The sequence below is a fragment of the Choristoneura fumiferana genome, chromosome 9 (assembly GCF_025370935.1).
Source record: "Choristoneura fumiferana chromosome 9, NRCan_CFum_1, whole genome shotgun sequence".
Classification (NCBI taxonomy): Eukaryota; Metazoa; Arthropoda; class Insecta; order Lepidoptera; family Tortricidae; genus Choristoneura; species Choristoneura fumiferana.
In genome coordinates, this window is record NC_133480.1 from 4,468,124 (window position 1) to 4,480,684 (window position 12,561).

A 12,561-nucleotide genomic window follows, 5' to 3' on the forward strand; every position below is an offset into this window, starting at 1 on the left:
TTCGAGGGCCAAGTATGTATTTTAACTCCCTACGCACAAAGAGGGGTGTTATAAGATTGTCTGCTATGTGTGTTTGTCTGTGGCACCGTAGCTTTTAAAAGCTTTTTAGATGGGTGTACCGATTTGAATACGGTTTTTTTAACAAATAAATTTACAATATTACCTACTTTGTTTACCCGCGACTTTACTATAGATAGGTACGTTTATACAAATGTCTGTTCAAGCAGTTCCTCCGCCTGCACGCTGAAAACCCCAACAATCACTACTACACATCGCTGACACGTTTCGAACTCCACCAGAGTTCATCTTCAGAGCAACACAAGTGAACACAACCGTTCACCAAGCTACCAGAATTAATAATTATTACATTTACAACGGAGTCGAGATTTCTTGCATCGGCCAGCCGGTACCTACTTGGATTCAGTAGTAACATTGAGCACAATAATAGTATTTTATGCAACAGTTGTATAATAGGGTTCAAAAAAGGTAAGCGGCGTGAGTTACGATGTGAGCTTTAGCGAACAAAAAAAAACGCTAAGTACGAGCTATTTTTAACTTGCTTATACAATGTTATATACAATACTTTTTCTTCGACTGGGTACAGAATAATTACAATACAAAATTAGAGAAATAGTAAATTTTAAACGTTTTCATACTTTAGTAAAAAGTATGGCAAACGCAAAGAGAAGGTTGAAGATTGAACTATAAACAAGTGAGAAATATGAAAATGACAAAATTTGTCTAACTTCAATTTTGTTTTTGATTGACGTTTACCACAAAGTAGATAATATAAACGTTGAACCACTTGCCTGTGAAGATGTTAAAAATACGAGTTACCTGCTTATGTTGGCAGGCTATGGATGGAATATGTTCGAAAAGTTTTTATTCTGTATATAAACCATATAAAATATGTAACTGGCCTGTCCAGAAAAAAAAGGTAAGTGGTTGCAGGGGTTGCTGTATCGTTTTAGCAACATTACGATACTGCTGTTATGGGGAATAGACAATATAGACTTTTCCAGAATCTTGTTATGTATGCTGTTATATTACTATTCGTGATTAAGGAAAATTACAGCTTTCAGTATAGGAGTAGAAAAATGTATAAAATGAATGTGTAATATATTCACTTCTCTTAATTGTATGTAATTTGCATATGTGACTTGACTGTTAGTATAGTTATGTATGAGATAAAATTAATGAATAAATGGTCAAGAGACAAAATGTTTTTACAGTGTAAAGGATTTTTTTGAATATAACAATAATACTAGAAAATCGGTTCATAAATGACGGAGTTCTGAGGTAACAAACATAAAAAAAAACCTTTTTTGAAGTCGGTTAAAATAAATTGGCCTTGCGTGATATATTAATATTATTGTGACATGAAAATATTTAATCAAATTAATATCATCATCATCATCATCATCCCAGCCCCACGTCCCACTGCTGGGCACAGGCCTCCTCTCAGAACAAGAGGGCTTGGGCTATAGTTCCCACGCGGGCCCAGTGCGGATTGGGAACTTCACACGCACCATTGAATTGCTTCGCAGGTTTGTGCAGGTTTCCTCACGATGTTTTCCTTCACCGCAAAGCTCGTGGTAAATTTCAAATGTAATTCCGCACATGAATTTGGAAAAACTCAGAGGTGCGAGCCGGGGTTTGAACCCACGACCCTCTGTTTGAGAGGCGATAGGTCAAACCACTAGGCCACCACGGCTGTAATTAATATATATTATTGTAATTGTATTTTATTAATTCTTTGACATGGTTATGTATATATTTCACATTTTGTTTAAGGACGATTAATTTTGCATTCTAGAAATAGCTAAGTGTGTGTTCAATAATAATACTAAAAATGTAATCCGACTAATTAATTAATTTTAATTAATTTAGACGTTGTGAAATGTCTAAATTAGTGTCCGTAGAAATGAGAATCTGTAGAAACGGGAATATATATGTAGATGTGGGAAATCAAACGGAATATGAGGTGAATGTATTCAGGAAAAAAAACGTAAACAACTCGTTCTCAACGTTAACATCCACCGGCGAATTCTTCAGCCTGTCCTGAAATATCGGCAACTCATTAAAAATATACACTGTCTACTTATTAGGTACATCGTAACTTTCACCTATATATATATGGCGTTTTAAAAAAAAAGTGTACCCTTTCTTTTTTTTCAATTTTGGAAATAAATATGGCTTTTGCTACTCAGAATCAAGAGCACATCGATTCCGACCTTTTTTTTTAATATGCCAAAAAAATGACAGTGTAGTGACGTTTTTTCCATATATTCAGTATGGGCGTGACAAAACTGAGTCATAAAATGTTGTATGAAAATATTAAATATATTTTGAAAGAAAAGGTAGGTATACTTTTTTTTTAAACGCCCAGATACCTCACTTCTGGGCACAGGCTACGTCTCAGAGTGAAAAGGTTGGGGCTGTAGTTCCCACGCGGGCCCAGTGTGCATTGGGAACTTCACACTCCATAGAACTGATAAAGTTACTTCAATAAAATGGTTCAACTCAAGATTATAAGTGAGCCCCTATACGAGTACTTACTCCGAAGAGCAAAATTAAAACTTCGTACCTTGCCATCCCGCTGACGCTTAAGAGGGACGATACGACATCAACTTCGATTTTCGAATTTTGTAGTAGCCCCCCAGAACGGTCCGACTAGTTTCGATCACTGAATGCGTACGGGGAGCGCCAATGAAAAAAAAAATCCGTAGAGATCGGAAATAATCGGACCGTTTCAGAGGGTCTACTCCGAAATTCTAAAATCGAAGTTCGTACCGTATACCGTCCCATTCACTCTCGTATTAAATGGTATAAGCGTTAGAGGGACGGAACGACAGACTTACAAACTGTCGCATTTATAATATTAATATATTGTAAAGACTTATTTAGGGTGGTAAAGCAATTTCTTGATCGATATTACAAAATATAAATATACTTACCCATGATTACGTTTTCTTCCAACCTTCAAAACGAACACAAATGACTGTTTATCCAAAGTTCTTGGTATATACATACACTGAATAACACTGAATTATCATTATCACATTAGTTCTTTGGATAGTTTCACTTGATTTAAAAAAGTATTTGTTGTCCAAGTGCGTTCTAGATGCGTCTACATTTTAATCAACTTTCAACAGTTTTTCGGTAACTCTACATATATAAGTAAACTAATTATTAATAACTTGTAAACCACAGTAAGAAGAGCGTGTAAGTTCAGATTACTTTCTGTTATAGGCACCACTATGAATTCACAATAAAGTAGAATTATTATCCCGAAATTAATTAATCAAACTTGTTTAATTTATTGATAAACTACCAATTTTTTGTTTTATTTAAACACCTTAATTTAATGCGTCTTTAAATCAATTTTATTTTGTTTGCACCCAGATAGTGGTTGGCATAAACACCCAGTCGCTACTGCAAGCAAAAACTAAACAACCATTGGTTTCTAGTCGCGGGTGACCACGTTGAACCTGTTAATGCGATAAATATTCATATTTCTAAAACTATCGCCGAAATGAATAGAGTTTTGCAATAATTTAACACAGGATTAAGACGATTAGCAATTCATCAGGACCTGTGACATGCGAAAGATATCCGTAATGGATACAAATTTGTGCTTTTAATGAATCCACGCGTTTGGCTAACTGCTGAAGTATAGGTAATGTATATTATTCCTGTCTTACTTATTTCATCATATGACTGCGTCCTGTCCTGTACGTTTATCAGCCCTGTTAAACGTGGTATGGCAAACATAACGCGTCCACGCCGCCTAACTTTGCCTAAAAGTTCATTGCCCCGAGTAGTACCACAAAAACTATAAAGGTATAATTCCAATAACTGAATAGGCACTATACCGCTAATCGATTCGAACACAATCCGGGAGTAACGTAAAGACGTCGCATAAAAAATGTATCTCAAAAATGCGTCAAAACTGAGTATTAAGTAATGAACTTTTAGGCAGATTTATATGGCGCGTGGTACCTTCGCGATTTTGTGAGTAAGATTAGGTACCTATCACTCAAGGAGATTATTTTCCAAAATATATCGGGTCTCTTGGTCGGATTTGGATGAAATTTTGGTACACCTATCTAAAAAGCTGGGCTATCGGGATAAGTAAAACAAATTCCAACGCATAAAACTCTTCTGAATCTCTATCATTAACTCAGGAATACATTTTGCACGGCTGTTTTTCATTGAACGTAAATTTTGTGGACACCCTAAGTATAATGAGCGTCAACAAAAGAAATCGAACAGCTGAGGTAACGTCGGTAACAAAACAAAACAACGCTAACTTTCCCAATCTGACAATCGAGAGTTGATACAGTCGGATACGGATAATGTAGATTGTTCACGGAGTGGAGGGATGAAAATGCTTAAATTATGTAGGTACAAAAAAGTTTTGCCCCTAGGGCGAAGAAAAGATGTCGATAGATCGAGAGTGGAAATGGTGGAATCGACATTTCTGTGTAATGTAGGTAACATTTTCATTTAATTATGTCTCTGATAAATTGTGCCCTGGTAAATAGTGATTGATCGTGACCAAACTGGATATCGGCGTTAAGATTCGTAGAAACAATGCACTTCCAAGTTTAGGTATATTTTATACCTTAGGCTGCTATTTACTCTTAAACTACTAATACTTTTCAAATAAACTTAGCCGTTATAGTTTTCCTTAAAAGTTTGAACCTAAACTTGGAAGATTCCGTATAAAATACGAAATCCTTAGAAAAATATTACTTACTTTTTTCGTAATGGCTACGGAACCCTATTTTGGGGGTGTCCGGCACGCTCTTGGCCGGTTTTTATACAACATTATATTAGCCTAGGTGTCCCACTGCTTGCTCACCTTTCGCTTTCTACCAGTCTCTATTTTCATAAAATTTTGTCAGTTTAGGTCGAACGATAAACGTGCCAAATAAGTGGAAATCGCAAAAGCTACAATTTTAAGATAGAACATAGGAAGGTATCTTCTATTTTATCCAAATCTTTCATGTATTCCTGTTTTACTTATGCATATCACAATTCACAACGTCGGCTTTCTTAGCACAATAATAAAATAACTGGAAGATTGGTATTGATTGATTTCAGGTGGTAGGACCTTGTGCAAGGTCCGCCCGGATTGCTACCACCATCTTGCTCGCTAATCCTGCCGTGAAGCAGCAGTGCTTGCACTGTTGTGTTTCGGCGTGGAGAGTAAGACAGCCGGTGAAATTACTGGCACTTGAGGTATCCCATCTTAGGCCTCTAGGTTGGTAACGCATCTGCAATACCCCTGGTGTTGCAGATGTTTATGGGCGGTGGTGGTCTCTTACTATCAGGAGACCCACTTGCTCGTTTGCCATCCAGTCGAATAAAAAAAAAAGATTACCGATTTTCGCGTGACCACACCAACAACGCACCCCATTTTGCATTCACTTCTAAGTATTTGGGCTCCAACAATTTCGTATTTATTGCCTTTACAACAACTTTAAGGGTCTTTCAGAACACGTCTTCTCTACTTAGATTATAAACCAACTGGCATACGAACAAACGGCTTATATACTTCTCAACATAAATTGTTAAGATGCCAAAAGATTTAGGTTTCTTACGTGTTTGTCACTCCTAGCCTAGGTATCTTTTAAAATTCACTCCAGAAAAATCAGTCGTCTTAGGTCTTAGGGCATCTTAGGGCCTTTGGCCGGGCACCAATGGGCCTTTGGCCGGACACCAATTAAAAATTAATTTATTAAAAAAATATTAAAAACTCATAATTTTCGTGTAAGTGGATATATCTTATCTACTTTAGGGGTCCCCGCAAGATCGAGGGTCCTGGAAACAACCACCGTGTGCCTTTATAGCTAAGACGGTAGCTGAAATTTAGCATTTAATCAACAATTGGCATCTACAACTTAAAAGAACTTAGGTATTACTCATAAATGACATAAGTAACATACCGATTAGATTGAAACTGAAACAAATTGAGTCATATTTATCCGTTTGTTGTTATACCGTCAGTTTTAGGTAAAATGTTAAACGTCAAACTCTGAATAACCCTTAACAACACTGAAGCTAATTTAAATTAACGAAAAGGTACGACAGACGCACTGTCGCAACGACTATCTAAAACAGTGCGGAAATTGAATCTAACGCACCTTTCTCTCGTAAGAATAACATTTCTAAGACATTTGGTATGTAGTTCTTTATAATTTTATTACGGATGCATAATGTTCCATGAATATGCAGGAGCCTTTCACTGTAGCTCTGTAACTGTGACTGGTTTGATTTAAAACCATCTAAAACTAAGAATTGGTTTGGTCACACTGCGAAGCCTTTCTACGAAAACCAGTCAAGTGCAAGTCGGACTTGCGCACTTAGGGTTTCTTAGCATTTGTATAAAACACAGTTTTTATTTGGTATCAGTAAGAAAAAGTCTGACAGACAGATACAAGACACATTTTTAGGGTTCCGGAGCTAAAATGGCAAAAACCCTTATAGTTTCGCCAAGTCTGTCCGTCTGTCTGTTTGTCCGTCCGCGGCTTTGCTCAGGGACTATCAATGCTACAAAGCTGTAATTTTGCGCGGATAAAAAATTTTTTTGGGCTACCATAGACGTAAAGTGGGGGTGATTTTTTTTTCTCATCCAAACCTATAGTGTGGGGTATCGTTGGATACGTCTTTTAAAACCATTAGGGGGTTGCTAAAAGACGATTTCGATACCTCCTACGTATACTGGTACAAGTGACAAATTTCTGATTTTTAGTTTTTTGCAATTTTGTGATTAATATTTCCTTATTTACCTGCCACAAAAAATTTGGACGGATATTCCTATTAGTTTTGGAAATAAAGTGACGTATATGAATGCATCTAACACCGTTTTGCTAATCGGTACAACGTATACTGAGGCAACCGACATGCACCACTATACGCGGCACCGATATTGTCGCGGGGCCGGGGAAGTCGAGTGTAACTGGCAGTTGCCTCAGTGTACGCGCTAGCCGTCGCTGCGTGCGGACCGTTTAAACTGTTCTACGAGCACATAATTTGATAGTATATATAAAAAAAAACATGTTTTGGTTTGGCAAGACCACAATAGCCGTATTTCTCATAGACAGTCATGGAAACTAAATCCAATGTGAAACCTTTTCGTGATCTATTTCGCTATGATTTCTTTGGCAAATGTATGGGATGTCAACATAACATTGGTAGTACAACGGTTCCACCCCAGTACCAGTACGTGATTCAATTTCCTCGGCTATACCTACATGTACGCGTGCTAGAAATATAACATTGCAGTATTACATTGCATTTTGGTAGTTGAGCATCCCCAAAAAGAAAACAGTAAATTAAAATGAGAACAGTAAATTTCAATATACCTCCAGGTTGATAAAAAAAATCCTGTACTATACTGTAACCCATATTAGGGCTACTGATTACTAATACGATATAAGTGGGAAAACATCGAAATTAGAAGTCTTCTTGCGACTCCACTTCCATACAAAACTTTTTTTTTTCGAATCACAGTATTTTTCTACTTGGACCATATTAGTAATTAGTAGCCCTAATGTGGTTTAAAGTATAGTACAGGGTTTTAATAACACCCTATACACATTTTTTATACACACCTAAGAAATGGTACCTGGCTATGTATATGGCGAAAACGGGTAAACCGTATGAAGTTATAGAAGTTTCCCAAGACTCAGAAACAGACACAAAATTTAAATCTATTGTCAAGAAGACATTAATATATAAGGCGTATTATTAAAATTAATGATTATATCATGGATAGGGAAATTTGGAAATAATTCCGATCCGCATTGGCGAGTGCTTACTCCAAATAGCGAATTGAGAACTGTTTTAAATATGTAGTTGTGTTAAATACTTGTGATGTATAGATATCACTAAAATATGATTGTAAATCTGTTTACAAAATATACCTAGGTTTATTGCCAGACTCTTCTCAACAGAGGTTTTTACGAACCGGTGGTAAATTTTTTGACATTCATAAGTGCTTGTTACAATCTAAATTGAATAAAGATATTTTGACTTTGACTCAATATTTCATGTCAAAGCTTGTCTTAAGCAAAGTGCCAATCAGACTCGCGCACGAAGGGTTCCGTACCATCTATACAACTTCATTAGGATTAGCAAAAAAATGGCAAAAAAAAAACATTTGTTGTATGGGGGGCCCCCTTAAATATTTATTCTGATCTATTTTTTGTTATATATATATTATATCGACTACAGTTATACATAATCTGTGAAAATTTCAACTGTCTAACTATCATGGTTCATGAGATACAGCCTGGTGACAGACGGACGGACAGCGAAGTAGTATAAAGTAGTAGGGTTTCCGTTTATACCCTTTGGGTACGGAACCCTGAAGAGGCACAAAAAGCTAAACCGTTATGTGGATACAAATGGGTGCGATGCGATATATGTATCACATGAGGAACCTTTCACAATAAAATATGAGTACACATTTGAACAGGAATACGAATCAATTGAATGTGCTTCCATTAATTTAAAGCACTTAATACAATTACTTTTCTTAATAAAACCCATTATATTTCAAGTGAGGTTTTTTATAAAGGTATATTTCTGTATTTTGTTTAGCACGTTTAAAACATTACTAGCGGTATATTGGTACAAGTGGCATGCTAATGTTAGCGTATAATGATGCAAGTGATAAAAACGTTTATAAATCAATAGATGAAGGTAAAAGAGCATCTTTTTTATTGTTCATTGCAAGCCATATAAGTATTTCATCTAAAAATTCATATACAATATAAAAATATCGTTAGATCAGTAATCTACGCATTACGCCGTATACTGGAGCAAGTGGTAATTAGCTCAGTATACCGCACAACTACAAGATGTAAAATACGCGTATAGTAGTGTATCTGCCATTTTCTCAAAAACTATAAAAAAATTTAAAATTCCATGAATACAGGTAGAAAGCAAATATTTTCTTTGGAACTAATGCAAAATTTTGAAAAGTTATATCACAAATGAGAAAGTTACAGGTTTTTGAACCTTTGAACAGCTCTCCTGTAAATTTATGATTATGCACTTGTACCAGTATACGTAGGAGGTGTCGATTTTTCGATTTAGTGATTTGTTTGCGAAATATTCAATTTTAAAGTGCAAATTTTCATGAAAATCGAGCGTCCCGCCGCCCTCTAAAATCTAAACCGGTGGGTGGAAAAATTAAAAAAAAATCAGGATGGTAGTAAGTATATCAAACTTTCAAGGAAAACTATAACGGCTAAGTTTGCTTGAGAATTATTAGTAGTTTAAATAGCAGCCTAAGGTATAAATATACCTAAACTTGAAAGATTCCGTATAAAATACGTAATCCTTAGAAAAATATTACTTAATTTTTTCGTAATGGCTACGGAACCCTATTTTGGGCGTGTCCGACACGCTCTTGGCCGGTTTTTTATTCTTTTGAGGCACGGAAAATCAAGCAATTTCTTGCATTACATGACTCTACATAGCTTTGATTAAACAATATCTACCGGAGAATACGTAGGTACGCCAACTGTTTTGCTGTTGCTAGTGTGAGATGACCTGGATCCAGAACTGAGCTAGTAGACCAGTAGACGAATATAGCTTTAGGGTTGAAGAAGAGAGGCCTTTGGCCAGCAGTAGGAATAGGCTAATAATAAATATGTTTTAGGGGCGGCTCAAGCGATTCGGTCAAATATATCGAGCTAACCACAGAACAAAATAATTTAATTATAATTATAACACCACCTGGATAACTAGGCATATCTAACGCCCCTTTGTATAAGGTGCCTAGCGAGATATTTTTAAATTGATCTGGTGTCTTTCAACCAATGGATTAGTTTGCTTGCAGTTTTTCATAGAAATTCTTGATTTAAAGTGTACCTAGTAGAAAAGTTGACTCCATAATTTTTTGATAATTCTATATTATGTCGAGGTTGACTAAGACACGGCATGTAGGCGAACGTTTTGGTCGATAATTTCCATGTATTTAAGGGCTTCTTTGTAACATTTTCTACCCTGGCTTTGGTCGCTAATTCTTGTAATTGGCTCTACAGAGTGATCCCATAATGACATGCAAGGTTAACTACGGATTATGGAATGCATTATAGGTAACCTCTAGATAATTCTAGGTACTTAAATACTAACTATTTTATTGTCACTGTAGAACTAATAAGAGGGATAGAAATGTCACAGTCACAAGCTAAAATACGGTACCCTAAAAAAGCCAGAAGCAGATTTAATTTTCCCAGCTTAATTTGTAACGAAGTTCGATTCTGGAGACGTGATCAGGACAAACACTAACTCAGAAAATTAATTAAGTAGTAGGTAGATGGGTGACCGAGCTCCGTTCGGGTTAAAATTCGATAAAACGGGATATACCTACAGAGATAAGACCGAACTAAATCGATTGTTTGCCCTGGAAAGCCCCACATCTAGCACATTTTATATAAATCGTCTGAGATGTTTCGGAAATCCTTAAGATAAATAAATATAAAAGAATTACTTTAAAAGTTACCTGTTACGAGTATTTATAAGCTAGTTTCGTAGCGTCAATTAGTGAAATTAGAGTCCTTTTGACTTAGTCTTTTCCTCGTGTGAGATGTGGTCCCGTATATAAAATTTAAAAAAAAACTATGGATGTTTTACGCATTTAAAGTGGAAAAACAAAGTAGATATAGGTACCTTATCTAAATAAAATTCCAGAATCACCTGTACAATGGTGTGGATATTATATTGTTTATACTATCGGAGTTTATATTTTCGTTGTCTTTCGAGATTATTTTTCCGTTAGGTACAGTCACCAGCACTAACATCTGACACGACCAAGCGTGCATAAATATCTGATACGACTATATCAAGAGCCGGTAGGACGTGTCAGATTTTGCACGTTCCGCTGTGACAGATAATGCAAGTGACTATGATTTCTCGCTCTGAATGTACGCTGGAAAATCAACTAGAAACGTACCCAAGCACTGTACCCCAACAAGTGTATGCCTTTTGTGTGCAATAATCAGTCCGTGTAAGGCTTCTGTTGCGTCAGGATGGAACTAGACCGTGACCCGCGAAGTCGGCAGCCAGTACATATGTTGCCAAAGGGCAGGAGATATCAGCCCAGTAAACAACTGTATCTACTCATCAGTAAACGAAGGAATAGAGTATAGATAGGCATTTCAAAGGCTAGGTCACAACTCCAGTCAATACTATTCGTAAGCATAGTTTGTTTCGATACATACTGATTTAACGGTCATCGAACTACTAAATTAATAAACTGGCGCCCGAATAGTTATTTTTATGAGCCTATAATGTAAGTTACAAGCGAAAACAAGCTCGAGACAGCAAATCTACATTTTTAACGACAGACCCCACCAATTAATTGCCAAATTTACAACAACAATCAAAAAACTGGTGGAGCTAGTCGCTCGCGTTTGGAATGCGAGTCGTTCAGTCGATAAACATTTGCCCGTAGTGGAAACATTCCGCAATGTGCATGTATCCTCAATTGCAATTAAGATTGCAAGTGCAATCCGGACCGAATTCAAACTCGTCAACAATCGATAGTGATTCAGCGCCTATTTATACCGCATCGACGCAAATAGAACCAAATGGACAACTAGAAAGTGCACGACGTAAACAACCGCAACTGCATAATCTGCACTGCATCGATCAATACACGTTACGTTTTCTCGCGTTACGCGTGTCAATTTGAGCTTAAATTCTATTTCACGCACAACACTAGCTGAGTTACCACTTAAATAGTCACGAGTTTGTATTTAATAAAACGTTTGTAGAAACGACGCGACGCGGCCGGTGAGAGCGAGTGCTCCCCAACTATAACCTAGCGAGTTGTAAGACAGGGTGCCGGGAGCCGAGGGGGGTTTGCGCCATTCATATCTAGGGGAGGCTCGCTTCCGCGTTCGTCACTGGCGCTTACCTGCACACTATACGGACCATGTAACTGTACCCGCATGTATTGAAGCTTGAGGCAAAGGGTCGGTATCAAAATACATAAAGTATTAAAGAATAATGGAATGGACATAATACTTAGTGGCCGTTTGATACAATAAACTACCTATTTTTAACCCCCGACGCAAAGAGGGGTGTTATAAGTTTGACCGTTGTGTGTCTGTGGCACCGTAGCTCTTAAACGAGTGGACCGATTTGAATGCGGTTTTTTTTTATTTGAAATCAGGTTTTCTAGCGATGTTTCTTAGACATGTTTTATCAAAATCGGTTCAGCCGTTTTTGAGATATTGAACTGTGTTTAAAGAATTGTTATAAAATATGGGTTCTTTATCGAGTTCTACGAGCATTTTAACCGCTATCAGCTTTCTGTCGCTATATTGAAGAAATGAGAGATCGTAAGCAAGAAATTTAATGGATTGTAATAGTACCGCATGCACACCATATCGTCTTATAAAATCCTCCATTTTACCTGTCTTATTTATTTATTAGACATGCCAATAGTACATGAACAAGACATTTAAATTAATGTAAATTATAAGTTATAGCCAATAACAGGCAACAGCATTGATCATGTTTGGGGAAATACAC

The 12,561-nt window shown here is 36.7% G+C and overlaps 1 protein-coding gene across 4 annotated transcripts in view; it reads right to left on the bottom strand.

Moving 5' to 3' along the window:
* The window catches only part of spdi (sperm antigen with calponin homology and coiled-coil domains split discs), a 94,674-nt gene extending 82,849 nt beyond the window's left edge, over nucleotides 1-11,825 (bottom strand). The window contains exons 1-2 of one of the 4 annotated variants that reach the window (XM_074091951.1): nucleotides 11,739-11,825; nucleotides 2,958-3,168 (exon numbers count right to left, since the gene is read on the bottom strand). The gene's annotated coding sequence lies outside the window, so the exon portion shown is untranslated. The remainder of the gene's footprint in view (nucleotides 1-2,957; nucleotides 3,169-11,738) is intronic. The other 3 variants (XM_074091953.1, XM_074091954.1, XM_074091952.1) reach the window with 3 other exon arrangements.
* Nucleotides 11,826-12,561: the final 736 nt, after the last annotated feature.